Below are 15,440 nucleotides of genomic sequence, written 5' to 3'. Positions count from 1 at the left end.
CATAAGGGCCTTTCGCACCGCTTTAGTTCCAGAACTAAAAGTACAGTACTAAAGTACTGGGACGATTTTGCGCGAACTGTTTCCCAGTACAATTTAAAGGGTTGCATTCGCACCGACAGTGTGTACTAGGAAGTGACGTAAGCCAGTCGACAGCTATGTCATTTGTGCATGGCTTTCAACAACGTTAACAAAGAAGATCAATGTTTACAACAGGAGGATGGAGGACGCTGTGATTGGAGCTGTGTTTGTGTTGTGTCTCACGGGTTTCACCATAATGGACATGGAATGTTGACGTATACGTAAAGCGATTAAAAGAACGGAAAGGAGGACTAATAATCTCCAACGACAACTGGCAGTGCTACATTTGCTACAAGTGCCTGCACTTGAGCGTCCGTATATATTTATCACTGTTCGTCATACTTGCGAAATAAGTTGACACAATAATGTTTACAGACTTCCGGTTCCGGTTTGCATGGAGAGAGCTGCTCTTGTCTAAGCTCCGCAAATCCTCCAATAATTTAATGATAAATGTATCTGTAATTAGACAGTTAACCCTTAAATTTGTTCAATATTGAGTCAGGAGTCAACTAAAACCCACAGCAATGCCAAAACATCCAAAAAAAATGACAAACAAAATGAAGAGACCGACGACCAGATCAAGACCGCGGGAAATGATACGGGGGAGCCGAGGCTAATTGGCGTTGCTGGGAGTGCAGCCCCTCCTAGTAACCAAGACATCATGGATGTGATAACAGCTTTAAATGCTTCCTTTAACCAAAAATTCGACACGTTCACACAAACGGTCACTGAGCTACGAGTTACACTGACAGACATTGCAGAAAGAGTCACAACAATTGAAGAGGCTATTACGAAACAGGAAACTCGTCTGACTACCGTGGAAAAGCAGTGTGTGGAGCTAATGGAAGAGTGTAAGAAACTCAGAGATAAATGTAACGATCTTGAGTCTCACTCCAGACGTAATAATATCCGGCTGGTAGGTATTGCAGAGAAGGAAGAAAACGGCAGACCCACTGAATTTATTGCGGAGTTACTTCCAAAACTGCTGGGAGCGGAAAACTTCACCAAACCTATCGTGATCGACCGGACCCACGGATAATAAATTCTGTGATTACATAATAGAAAAAATTGGGTACTTTCTGTCTGAAAATGATATTGGCAATGTGACAGACTCGGTACTATGGGACTCAATGAAAGCAGTTGTTAGGGGGGATATAATCTCATTTCAAATAAGGAAAAACAAAGAAGATAAAAAGAGATTAAATGAGATCGACTCATTAGTTACTGAATTAGAGGAATGTTATAAACTCAATTATTGTTCAAATACTTTAAAAAGAATTGTAGCATTAAGAAGTGAATATAACTCTATTCTTGCTAAAAAAAAAAAAAAAATCACTAAACAGCTTAATCAGATTAAACAACGTCATTTCGAACTAGGTGAAAAACCTCATAAACAATTAGCTCGAAAACACAAAAAACACGAAAAAACAAGATTAGCAACAACTATACCTATATCTTTATAACTTTATCTATAATAAAGACTGTTTTCTTTTCACACAAAACATACTGTACAGAATAAATTTATGTGAAAGTGTAGTCACTAAATTATACACATACATCACTTCCAGGATCAGAGTAGGCAGTTGCACTTAATTGGCTTCTTCTCAATGCAGCAAAAGGTAAAAGTCAAAGATTATTATTTGTTATCATCTACATAGCATGTCTGAAGCTAAATAATTTTATAATTAATAATCAACTCCAAAATGTACCTTTTAGACAAATTCATAGTGCACATACAGGTATTTATAAGTCCAAGCACAAGGATCAGAGAAAACTGTGTTCAATGCAGGAACAGAACATCTCTTTCTTGCATCACACCTGGACAGACAATGACAAGTACTATCTTTAATATTCCATTGACATAAGAATTATGTTTTTCTTGTTCTTGTAATTGTAAAGTTTTGGGTCCAGGCTCAAGGTAACCTCCTGATCCTGTTCTCCTCTTTTCTCTTCCATTGCTTCCTGTCGCTCTGTCCTATTTGGGCACAAAAGGCCAAAAATATAACTTAGAAATGACTGAATTACTCACTGCAGCTGAGGTGCACAGATCCTCCTTCACAGGCCAAATTTAATTCTGTAATTGAAAATCTTTTTTATTTAATTACTTTGTTCCTTATATTTATAGTCAACTACCAGTCTTACCATGCTGACACAGAAAGTGAGCACTGAAAGTCAAAATCACAAGAAACCAATTGAAAGACTGAAGTGAACATTAGAAATCACTGAAGTTAAAGGATTACTCCACTTCCAGAATGAAAATTTCCTGATAATTTACTCACCCCTATGTCATCCACTGTCATCTTTTGTTCTTCAGTCGCAAAGAAATTATGTTTTTTGAGGAAAATATTCCAGGATTTTTCTCCATATAGTGGACTTTAATAGTGCTCAACGGCGTGACGTCATAGGCGGGTGACATAGCGACCAGGGAGCTATAAAAGCACGTGAGGTTGAACGAGCGTCAGCTTTCTGTCATTCAGCGAAGCTCTGTGTGTGTGTCAGTACCATTACGTGTCTGTCAGGCTTATTTACTGTTGTTTGTCATACAAAAAGTGGCACAATCACATTATGGCTAAAAAGGCTGATAGTAAGACAAAACATTTGGGCAAAAGTGGATCGTGTTTCAAGCTGTGTGTTCCTCCTTGCTCACGCTACATCACGAGCTAGGATACACACAGTTTGTGCGTGGTCTGCTTGGAAGCGGAGCACGCAGAGTCGGCTCTCGAGGGAGCCGACTGTCCGCATTGTGAGCGGCTTCCCCTGCATACACTTCTCTCTCATAGGGCTCTTTTTGAGGTTACAGATCGATGCCCCGGGTAGAACAGACGTTTGCGAGCTATCTGTCTCCTGACGCAGCATCATCTTTAAAGGCTCCGGTCTTGCCCTCCAAGCCACAGCGAACCACTTCAGCGATGGTGGGCAAGGGGTACACGGCAGCAGGTCAGGCTAGTGCATGCCTGCATACGATGGCTGTGTTGCAGGCATACCAGGCTGACTTGCTCAAAGAGCTGGATGAAGGCAAGGAAGTTAAAGAGGAAAATATATCAGAACTTAGGAGAACCGCTGATTTAGCTCTGCGCGCCACCAAGTAGACCGCCCACGCGATTGGGTGGTCCATGGCAGCTCTGGTGGCAGTGGAGAGACATTTATGGTTGACCCTGTCAGATTTAAAAGAGAAAGACAGGGTCTTCCTCATGGACGCCCCGCTTGCACCTTCTGGTCTGTTTGGCAACGCCGTCAATTCCGTCGTCGACAGAGGCTCGTAAACAGGCGGCGGCGTTCCAGCGGTGTCTCGTTGGGTCCTGCAGACTGTAGAAAAAGGTTATCATATTCAATTCGGCGCTCCACCGCCACCTTTCAACGGGGTCTTTCCCACACTAGTGGGCCCCGAGCAGGCTCTGATGTTGGAACAAGAAGCAAACACCCTCTTGAGGAAGGAGGCCATCGAGGTGGTCCCTCCTCACAACAAATTCTGGGTTCTACAGCCGATACTTTATAGTTCCAAAGAAGGATGGGGTCCGATTTTAGATCTGCATCAGTTAAACCGTTCAGTCATGTGACTGAAGTTCAAGATGCTCACTATCATGCAGGTTGTGTCTCAGATCAGGTCTGAGGAATGGTTTGTCACGATAGATCTAAAAGATGCTTACTTTTATATCTCCATCTTTCCCAATTACAGGAAGTTCCTAAGGTTTTCTTTCAGGGGCGAAGCTTAGCAGTATCGAGCTCTTCCTTTTGGCCTAGCACTCTCACCCCAAACTTTCACGAAGTGTGTGGATGTTGCGCTGGCTCCACTGCGACTCCAGGGCATCCATATCGACAATTGGTTGATTTTGGCTCAATCAGAGCAGATGGTGGTTTGACATCGAGATGTCGTTCTCACCCATATGAGAAAGCTGGGGTTAAGATTAAACGCCAAGAAAAGTGTGCTTTCTCCATTACAGAGGACCACTTATCTGGGCGTGGTGTGGGATTCGACCACGATGCAGGCACGTCTGTCCCCTGCTCATATCGAGTCAATCCTCACATCAGTCAAAAGAGTCAGAGAAAGCCAGTCACTCACTGTCAAACAGTTTCAGAGATTGTTGGGTCTGATGGCAGCTGCGTCCAACGTTTTACCTCTTGGCCTGCTGTACATGAGACCCCTACAGTGGTGGCTCAAGACCAAGGGGTTCTCCCCGAGGGGAAACCCACTTCGCATGATCAAGGTCACGCGGCGATGCCTACTTGCCTTGGACATGTGGAGGAAGCCTTGGTTCTTGTCTCAGGGCCCAGGGCTGGGAGCTCCTTGTCGCCATGTAACGCTAGCGACGGACGCCTCCCTCACCGGTTGGGGTGTGGTCATGAGTGGCCACCCTGAGGCCACCCTGAGTGATCTGTGGAGTGGTTACCGTCTGACATGGCATATCAACTGTCTAGAGATGCTAGCAGTGTTTCGAGCATTGAATCATTTTCTCCCAGACCTAAGAGGTCACCATGTGTTGGTGTGCACCGACAACACAGCGGTGGTCTCTTATATCAACCACCAAGGAGGTCTGTGTTCCCTTTATTAAGAATACAACATAGATGACATATCAAATGTTTAAACTGAGAAAATGTATCATTTTAAGGGAGAAATAAGTTGATTTTACATTTCATGGCATCAACACATCTCAAAAAAGTTGGGACAAGGCCATGTTTACCACTGTGTGGCATCCCCTCTTCTTTTTATAACAGTCTGCAAACATCTGGGGACTGAGGAGACAAGTTGCTCACGTTTAGGAATAGGAATGTTGTCCCATTCTTGTCTAATACAGGCTTGCAGTATGTGGTCTGGCATTGTCATGTTGGAAAATGCAAGGTCTTCCCTGAAAGAGACGACGTCTGGATGGGAGCATATGTTGTTCTAGAACTTGGATATACCTTTCAGCATTGATGTTGCCTTTCCAGATGTGTAAGCTGCCCATGCCACATGCACTCATGCAACCCCATACCATCAGAGATGCAGGTTTCTGAACTGAGCGCTGATAACAACTTGGGTTGTCCTTGTCCTCTTTAGTCCGGATGACATGGCGTCCCAGTTTTCCAAAAGAACTTCAAATTTTGATTTAGTCTGACCACAGAACAATTTTCCACTTTGCCACAGTCCATTTTAAATGAGCCTTGGCCCAGAGAAAACACCTGCGCTTCTGGATCATGTTTAGATATGGCTTCTTTTTTGGCCTATAGAGTTTTAGCCGGCAACGGCGAATGGCACGGTGGATTGTGTTCACCGACAATGTTTTCTGGAAGTATTCCTGAGCCCATGTTGTGATTTCCATTACAGTAGCATTCCTGTATGTGATGCAGTGCCGTCTAAGGGCCCGAAGATCACAGGCATCCAGTATCGTTTTCTGGCCTTGACCGTTACGCACAGAGATTGTTCCAGATTCTCTAAATCTTTGAATGATAGTATGCACTTTAGATGATCAAACTCTTTGCCTTTTTTCTCTGAGAAACTCCTTTCTGATATTGCTCCACTATTTTTCACTGCAGCATTGGGGGAGTTGGTGATCCTCTGCCCATCTTGACTTCTGAGAGACACTGCCACTCTGAGAGGCTCTTTTTATACCCAATCATGTTGCCAATTGACCTAATAAGTTGCAGATTGGTCCTCCAGCTGTTCCTTATATGTACATTTAACTTTTCCAGCCTCTTATTGGTACCTGTCTTATTGGTTTGTATAATACAAACAGATCCATTATCATTTGTGAATAACAGATAACAAATCTTTTGTTGATTGTTAACTTGGCTGATTGTACATTGCAAATGTTTTATGATTCAATATTATCCCATTTTACTGTTTATTGATCATATGTTCAATCACTTTTAAGACCCAACTGAGACTGAGACAATTTCCTGAAAAGTTGTAATAATAAATGTTACGTCCTTATGCTAGGCCTTGTTATCAGTAGTTATAGTTTGGTGATCTTGGGTTGGTCATAAAATTGTTTTTTGAACCAGGAAATCTCAAATACTATGGCCTTTATATGCTGTTCTTGAGTACTGAACATTCCTGATTATTTACTTGCATGCTTTAACAATACATTGGACTTTTAGCATTTTGGCATGATTAGAAATACAATGACAAAAACGCCTGCTGCATCTGATAAGATCAATGAACTGACCGAATTACGATTGAGAAGAAAGTATTAGCTTCTATCAGTGTTTTATATACTTCTGTACATATTATACTTATTTTCCTATAAAACATGTAACTGGCCTTCTATTTCATATAGTTCTAATCAATAATATATTTAGTTATAGATTTGTTTCAACCCATTAAATGCTACTGTAATAAGCTATGCCATGTTATATGATTGTTCAAAGGACATCAGTGTGTGGGAAGGAGGGGAAGCAGATTTCATTTCAACTGCAAATTTATATAAAGCTTTTTTTCTTTTTATCTTTTTTTGGCAAAAAAAAAACAGTTTCAAAGCAGCTTTGAAAAAAAAAAAAAACAGAAATAGCATGCTAAAGAAAATTATGTGCTGTGTCTTCTTTAGACAGAAGTCAAATATTGCACCATTATAGATTTTATTGAGATTCTGAGCCAAAGTGTACAATGAACCAACTTTATTAAGATGTTGAAAATCAATCCAACCCTTGGAGAAAATAATTTTTAAAATGTATCAAAACTGTTGTGTGTGAGTGTTTTATATAATTCCTACTACACTAATTAGTAAATCAATAATAAGAATAAATGTTTTTACTCACAAACTCACATGCAGGAGAACAGCATAGTCTCATGTGCTGACATAATATATGGTTGTGCAAGGCAGTTGTGTCATCTTCTGGTGAATGTTAAAATATGATATATCATGTGTATGTGAAATTTTAAGATTGACAGGCATCTTACAATTAGACATCTGGGGAAGTCGTGGCCTAAAGGTTAGAGAGTCAGACTCGTAGCCTAAAGGTTGGGGGTTCGTGTCGTTTACTGGTGATTGTAGGTGGGGGGAGTGAATGTACAGCGCTCTATCCCACCTTCAGTACCACGACTGAGGTGCCCTTGAGCAAGGCACCGAACCCCCAACTGCTTCCCGGGCGCCGCAGCAAAAAGTGGCTGCCCACTGCTCCGGCTGTGTGTTCATGGTGTGTGTGTGTTCACTGCTGTGTGTGCACTTTGGATGGGATAAATGCAGATACTTATTCTGAGTATGGGTCACCATACTTGGCCACATGTCACTTTCACTTTAATCTGAAAGCTGGGTGAGATCTTACCTCAGATGTTTCTTCATGTAGCGGTTTGTTTCAGACAAAGTTACTTCTAGTTTTAGCAATTGTCACACTGAATTTTCTGTCGAAGCGATCACACTCTAACTGTACAAACTGTGTTCCCATTTTGCAATATCTATTATTTATTTTTCTTTATGTGTAGAACACATGCAAATTTGTATTACTGGTTGCTCAGCTACAGCTATATACTTATAAATGTGTGAACATCACTGCATTAGATATTAAAGCAAGTAGAATTTATTTTAAAGTAAAAAAAAACCCACCCCAAACAGAAAAAAATAGTTTTGTTACGTTTTAAATTATTAAACTATTAATTTTTCAGAATTTTATGTTGAGACGTGTACACTTGTGTGAAGCTTAAGGAGAACTGAATCCTAACATCCATTAAAATCACCTTGACAGCAGATCAATGTCCCTTTAAAACTATGTCTAAAGTCTTTTGACCAGACCTTGTATTTGGATTCATAGGCCTGTTGTTACATATGACTTTCATTCATTTGAAGAGTGACTAACCAAATGATTTCTGAAGATTGTAAATACTATAAATACTGTAAATACTGCAAATAGGCCCTATTATTATAGACATGTTACCTCACTAGTTCATTTTCTGTCTCTGTTTCTGACACACTATTTATGGGGCATCATTTTCTTTACTATAGACTACTTACTGTACCAGTGTTTTAGTAAAATCAAAAACAAACAAAAAACAATCAATAATTGATCACGTTTACATGGATTTGAAGTGAAATGCATTGTTCGCTTGATTGAACCGCAATGCTTTTTTACACAGCTTCTGCATACATCTGAATTTCATTTGATCCACATCATCAGCATTTGTTTGTACCTGGATACCATGGTAACAAGTAAACATCAGGACGCAATGACGACACAGGGCACAGGTAATTTATCCATAAGCGGACTAAACTGCACCGTTTGCAGTTATACGTAAAAAAAAAAAAAAAAATGTATTTTATCATTTGTTTTATCATGTTTCTTTTTCTTCTTCGCTTGTGTTTTTTCTGTGCAGAAGATGTGTACTAGCGCCCTCTACCCATGTAACAATGAAAACACGGATTCTAGGAGCACAAGTATAGCTCAAATATATTTAGACTTTTTTTAAGTATGTCAAGTAATGTCATATAAATAAGTGTCATATATTTCAGTATATTTCTGAGGAGTACATAAAGCCTATTTCTGAGAAGTACATAAAAGTAAACTAAAAGCATACTTTCCTATTTTTAGTTTAAATGAAGTATACGAATAGCACACTTGAATAAACTTCTTTTTCGTAAGGAAAAGCACCATTCAATAGTACCACTGCAAGAATTGGGCATTCAAATACAGATTCCAGCCCTGGGTATGATTATTTTTAACATCTGACTATACGTGTATTTGGTAATAAATGTGTGTTCTGGTAATGAAAAGCAACTACTCTAGTAGTTCTCAAACTTTTTGGCTGCAGGGCCCGCATTAACAATAATTGAAGACTGGGCCCCTTGACTTTTGCAGTTGTTTGTGTTAATGAATAAAAATAAGGATTTTAAAGAATATTTTTCTCTCATTTTCAACCTGGTAAAATATTTTAGAGCTTGGAAAATGTATACTAGAAAATGTAAATTAATTATAAAAATGTCTGTGGAGTTTTCATATTTTATTCATTTGCATTTCATGAGAAATATGGGGTCCAAAATGCTTTTTTTGTAAATTAAATCTCAACAAAAAAAACATCACCAAAATAACAATCTAAATGAAAGTTGAACTTACAAAAATACCATGAAATTAAAAACCTCTAGGTATAAAAATTGTCCGTCTTGAAAACACAAGTTTGTGTAAAACCTGATGGTTTCACTTGCCAGCATGTTTTGAGAACTAAAACTCCTAATTCCAGATTTTGAATTAAATGAATCCCAGATTTTTAACGTATATCCCTTTTTTAGTCCAGGGGCATATGTTCATGATATCATCCAAAGCAAGAAGGTGTCGTGGCCTATGAAATTCAGCTCTCCAGATTGGTCAAAAGTGCCATCGCTGGAGAGAAGAGCACTGCATACAGAGGTACAGCTATATCTTACATTCTTCTACAAATTATAATTAAAATAAGTATATGCACAACAGCTTGTTTGTTGAGTGTGACATGTTTTTTCCTTAGCTCATATGTTAGCTGCTAAATTGACACACACCCCCCACCCCCACCCCATTTTTAACTTGATGTGTTTTGTGTCCATTCAGCTCTATCATGACAAAGAGTTTAGGAAACAGAAAAACAGGCACTGACTCACAGTGGGGCACCATCCGAGTTGCTCAAAAAAAAAAAAAAAACTTTCGCTCTATATTAATATTTTACGGTGTCCCTAAGGTGACTTGGTCGGTTTACTTAGTTTTGTCGTTGCCACGACATAATAACTCGTGGGAACGTGATAATATGTCGTGGCCACAAGATATTAATTTGTGGGAACATCATATTAACTCGTAGAAACATGATATTATGTCGTGGCCATGAGATCATTTTATCGAGGTAACGACATCCTTATGTCGTGGCCTCGAGATGCTATGTTGAGGGAATGACATCCATTTCTCGTGGCCACGACTTCTTATGCTGAGGGAACGACATGATTTCTTGTGGCGACGAGTTTAATTCGTAAACAAACCTGCGTGACCAAAGCAACCCAGGATTATCAGAGATGGATTCATTAATATTTTATTTTGAATTAAGAAATTATTATATTATTTATATATAGAAATTATAACATTATTAAATTATTATATTAACCATAGGCATCTCCAGATCTCTTGATTGTTCTCAATTAATAAGGTTTGTTGGTGCTGAGTTTCCTTTCAGAGTAGATAGTGTTTTATTTCTTTTTATACAGTTTGATGTTCAACAGCATTATAGTTACATACATTTACACAAATAAAAGTGTGTCTGACAGATTTATCTAACAGAGAGACAGAGAGTCTAACAGAGAGAATCCCACATAAATCACCTCAAAAACAAAAAGAGAAATTAAATGAAATTATAGTACAAGTATAGAAATTGAATTTTAGGATAATAACTTAAACAAATTTGAATTTATAGGTTTTAATTTATTTATATGCAACATATATATGGCATATAAATGTATATATATATATATATTTTTTTTTTTTTTTTTTTTTTTTTTTTTTTTTACATAGACTTATTTAATACTTCTCAAACCAAAAACAAGATTAGCAACAACTATACCTATATCTTTAGAACTTTATCTATAATAAAGACTGTTTTCTTTTCACACAAAACATACTGTATAGAATACATTTATGTGAAAGTGTAGTCACTAAATTATACGCATACATCACTTCCAGGATCAGATTAGGCAGTTGCACTTATTTGGCTTCTTCACAATGCAGCAAAAGGTAAAAGTCAAAGATTATTATTTGTTATCATCTACTTAGCAGCATATCTGAAGCTAAATAATTTTATAATTAATAATCAACTGCATAATTTACCTTTTAGACACATATAAAATCCACATCCAGGTATTTATAAGTCCAAGCACAAGGATCAGAAAAAACTGTGTTCATTGCAGGAACAGAACATCTCTTTCTTGAATTACACCTGGACAGACAATGACAAGTACTTGAGAATATCTTTAATATTCCATTGACATAAGAATTATGTTTTTTTTTGCTCTTGTAAAATTATGCATAAAATTAAATTGCAAACAAACAAAGCAATTTCTCTGCTGTTTGTTAATCCTACCGATTTGACATTATACGGATCAAAGCTGTTTACAACAAGTAAAAAAAAAAAATAATAACAACTATAATATCCCCCGAGTGCATGTTGTGCGATCAGTCCTCCCATAGTTGGCTTTAATGACCTTTATTAATCCTGAAACTGACACATGTAAAAAAAAATAATAATAATTAATTTAAAAGTATAATGAGAATTGTGGTAAAGTTTGGGGTCCAGGCTCAAGGTGTCCTCCTGATCCTGTTCTCTTCTTTTCTCTTTCATTGCTTCCTGTCTCTCTCAAACTGTCCTATTTGGGCACAAAAGGCCAAAAATATAACTTAGAAATGACTGAATAACTCACCACAGCGGAGGCGCATAATTCCTGCTTCACAGGTCACTGCTCTTTTTGCTTCTACTCCTGCAGGAAGGAAACATGCAAGAAGATAAAACAATTACTTAATTTTGTACTGTACTTGAAAATCAGTTTTATTTAATGACTTTGTACATTATATCTATAGTCAACTACCATTCTTACCATGCTGACACAGAAAGAGGAGCACTGAAAGTCAAAATCACAAGAAACTAATTGAAACACTGAATTGAACATTTGAAATATTTGAAGTTAAAGGATTACTCCTCTTCCACAATGAAAATTTCCTGATAATTTACTCACCCCTATGCCATCCAAGATGTTCATGTCTTTTGTTCTTCAGTTGCAAAGAAATTAAGTTTTTTGAGGAAAATGTTCCAGGATTTTTCTCCATATAGTGGACTTTAATAGTGCTCAACAGACTGAAGGTTAAAAATGGAGTTTCAGTGCAGCTTCAAAGGGCTCTACACAATTCCAGCCAAGGGATAAGGGTATTATCTAATGAAACAATCCTTTTGAAGCTGCATTGAATATGCATTTTTAACTTTCAGTCTGTTAAGTGCCATTGTAGTCCACTATATGGGAAAAAATCCTGGAAAACTTAATTTCTTTGCGAATGAAAAAAGAAAGACATGAATATCTTGGATGACATGCAGGTGAGTAAATTATCAGGAAGTTTTTATTCTGGAAGTGGAGTAATCCTTTAAATTATAAACGAATACTTACAAATGATCCAGCTTAGCTTTTGCACCAACATGTTGAATGTGTGAACAGAAGTAAAACTCTAGAATTCTCTTAAGAAGAAGACACATGTGCACATTGTATTTATAATACAGACAGATCCATTATCATCTGTGAATAACAGATAACAAATCTTTTGTTGATTGTTAACTTGGCTGATTGTACATTGCAAATGTTTTATGATTCAATATTATCCCATTTTACTGTTTATTGATCATATGTTCAATCACTTTTAAGACCCAACTGAGACTGAGACAATTTCCAGAAAAGTTGTAATAATAAATGTTACTTCCTTATGCTGGGCCTTGTTATCAGTAGATATAGTTTGGTGATCTTTGGTTGGTCATAAAAGTGTTTTTTGAACCAGGAAATCTCAAATACTATGGCCTTTATATGCTGTTCTTCAGTATTGAGCATTCCTGATTATATTTTATTATAATAATGATATCATTATTATCTGCATGCTTTGACAATACATTGGACTTTTACCGTTTTGGCATGATTAGAAATACAATGACAAAAACGCCTGCTGCATCTGATAAGATCAATGAACTGACCGAATTACAACTGAGGAGAAAGTATAAGCTTCTAGTGTTTTATATACTTCTGTTCATATTATACTTCTTTTCCTATAAAACATATAACTGGCCTTCTATTTCATATAGTTCTAATTAATAATATATTTCATTATAGATTTGTTTCAACCCATTAAATGCTACTGTAATAAGCTGTGCCATGTTATATGATTGTTCAAAGGACATCAGTGTGTGGGAAGGAGGGGAGGCAGATTTCATTTCAACTGCAAATTTCTATAAAGCTTTTTTTTTGGCAAAAAAAAAAACAGTTTCAAAGCAGCTTTAAAGAAAATATCAACAGAAATAGCATGCAGATCATGCTCTGTAACATTTAGACAGAAATCAAATATTGCAACATTATAGATTTTATTGAGATTCCTAGACAAAGTATACAATGAACCAACTTTATTAAGATGTTGAAAATCAATCCAACCCTTGGAGAAAATAATTTTTAAAATGTATCAAAACTGTTGTGTTTGTGTGTGAGTGTTTTATATAATTCCTACTACGCTGATTAGTAAATCAATAATAAGAATAAATGTTTTTACTCACAAACCCACACGTGTCTCATGTGCTGACATGATATATGGTTGTGCAAGGCAGTTGTGTCATCTTCTGGTGAATGTTAAAATATGATATATCATGTGTATGTGAAGTTTTAAGATTGGCAGGCATCTAAATTTTGAAAGCTGTGTGAGATCTTACCACAGATGTTTCTTCATGTAGCGGTTTGTTTCAGATAAAGTTACTTCTAGTTTTAGCATTTGTTAGTCTGAATTTTTTGTCTAAGCGATCACACTTTAACTATACAAACTGTATTCCCATTTTGCGATATTTATTTTTTATTTTTCTTTATATGTAGAGCACATGCAAATTTGTATCACTGGTTGTTCATCTACAGCTATATACTTATAAATGTGAGAACATCACTGCATTAGATATTAAACCAAGTAGAATTTATTTTAAAGAAATAGGCTAATCACACTTAACCCCTCCCCCAAAAAACTAAATAAAATAAAATAATTTTGATAGGTTTTAAATGATAAAACTATTCATTTTTCAACATTTAATATTGAGACATGCATACAACTTAAGAAGAACTGACTTTAAACATCCATTAAGATCACCTTGACAACAGATCAATGTCCCTTTAAGACTATATCTAAAGTCTTTTGACCAGATCATGTTTTTGGATTTATAGGCCTGTTGTTACTTAATACAATGACTTTCATTCATTTGAAGAGTGACTTACCAAATTATTTCTGGAGATTGTAAATACTATAAATACTGTAAATACTACAAATAGGCCCTATTATTATAGGCATGTTACCTCACTAGTTCATTTTCTGTCTCTGTTCCTGACACACTATTTATGGGGCATTGTTTTCTTTACTATAGCCTACTTACTGTACCAATGTTTTAGTAAAATCAAAAACAAAAAAATAACAATTGATCACGTTTACATGGATTTTAAGTGAAATGCATTGTTTGCTTGATAAGACCGCAATGCTTTTTTACACAGCTTCTGCATACATCTGAATTTCATTTGATCCACATCATCAGCACCTGTTTGTACCTGGATACCATGGTAATCAGTAAACATCAGGATGCAATGACGACACGATACCGTTTGCCTAAAAAATTAATTTTATCACTTGTTTTTATCAATTTTCTAGCTCCACAAGTCGCGTTCGGTTGCTGCCAGAAACGTCTGATGTTTCCAACCCATTTTGCGCCTGATCAAATGGGCAATTAAAGGCTCGCGCTCTACGGCTCCAAGGAGCTAGGACCCAGATGTTACAACAACCACACGGTGAGTATGCAGGAAGGCACAGCAGTTAATAACTTATAAGTTATGGAACGTGTTATTCCTTTCACCTAACTTAGCAGTTCCCAGGTGGGCACTCTTACATATGAGCTCCAACACAGACCTGAGAGTAAGAGGGGATTTTTTTTAAAGCATTGCCTGTTTTTATAGACTGGCACCCCTTCACCACAGAAATACCAGCAAGACTAGACTTGGTCTAAAGTGTGTCCTCCTAGTACCACTGCAAGAATTCGACATTCAAATACAGATTCCAGCACTGGGCATGATTATTTTTAACATCTGACTATACGTGTATTTGGTAATAAATGTGTGTTCTGGTAATGAAGAGTAACTACTCTAGTAGTTCTCAATTTTTTTGGCTGCAGGGCCTGCATTATCAATAATTGAAGACTGGGCCCCTTGACTTTTGCAGTTGTTTGTGTTAATGAATAAAAATTAGGGATAAGGATTTTAAAGAATATATTACTCTCATTTTCAACCTGGTTAAATATTTTAGAGCTTGGAAAATGTATACTAGAAAAAAATATTATAAAAATGTCTGTGGAGTTTTTATATTGTATTCATTTGCATTCCCTGACCCCTTGATTGAGTACCACTCATTATTTTTCTAATTATATACTGGGTTGAGACAAAGCACATCTAAAGCAATAAAGAGAAATATGGGGTCCAAAATGCTTTTTTGTAATTGTTTTGCATTAAAAATTATATTACCAGAATAACAATCTAAGTGAAAGCTGAACTGAAAAAACAGCATGAATTTCACAATCTCTAGGTATTTGGATTGTCCGTCTTGAAAACACAAGTTTGTGTAAAGCCTGATGGTTTCATTTGCCAGCATGATTTGAGAACTAAAACTTCTAATTCCAGATTTTAAATTAA

General features: G+C 36.9%; 1 long non-coding RNA gene and 1 pseudogene across 1 annotated transcript; one reads left to right on the top strand and one right to left on the bottom strand.

Annotated features, from left to right (window-relative positions):
- The first annotated feature begins 9,232 nt into the window (after positions 1 to 9,232).
- The window catches only part of LOC109060484, a 29,417-nt pseudogene continuing 23,209 nt past the window's right edge, over positions 9,233 to 15,440 (top strand).
- On the bottom strand, positions 11,125 to 12,267 carry LOC109060504. Its single transcript, XR_002012738.2, has 4 exons — positions 12,144 to 12,267; positions 11,583 to 11,606; positions 11,409 to 11,465; positions 11,125 to 11,209 (listed from the first exon to the last, which is right to left on the bottom strand). It is a non-coding gene; the product is annotated as an uncharacterized LOC109060504 (long non-coding RNA).

The sequence above is a fragment of the Cyprinus carpio genome, chromosome B23, assembly GCF_018340385.1.
Source record: "Cyprinus carpio isolate SPL01 chromosome B23, ASM1834038v1, whole genome shotgun sequence".
Taxonomy (NCBI): Eukaryota; Metazoa; Chordata; class Actinopteri; order Cypriniformes; family Cyprinidae; genus Cyprinus; species Cyprinus carpio.
The sequence above is the reverse complement of the archived record's forward strand: the minus strand, read 5'-3'. Positions and strand labels throughout refer to the sequence as shown.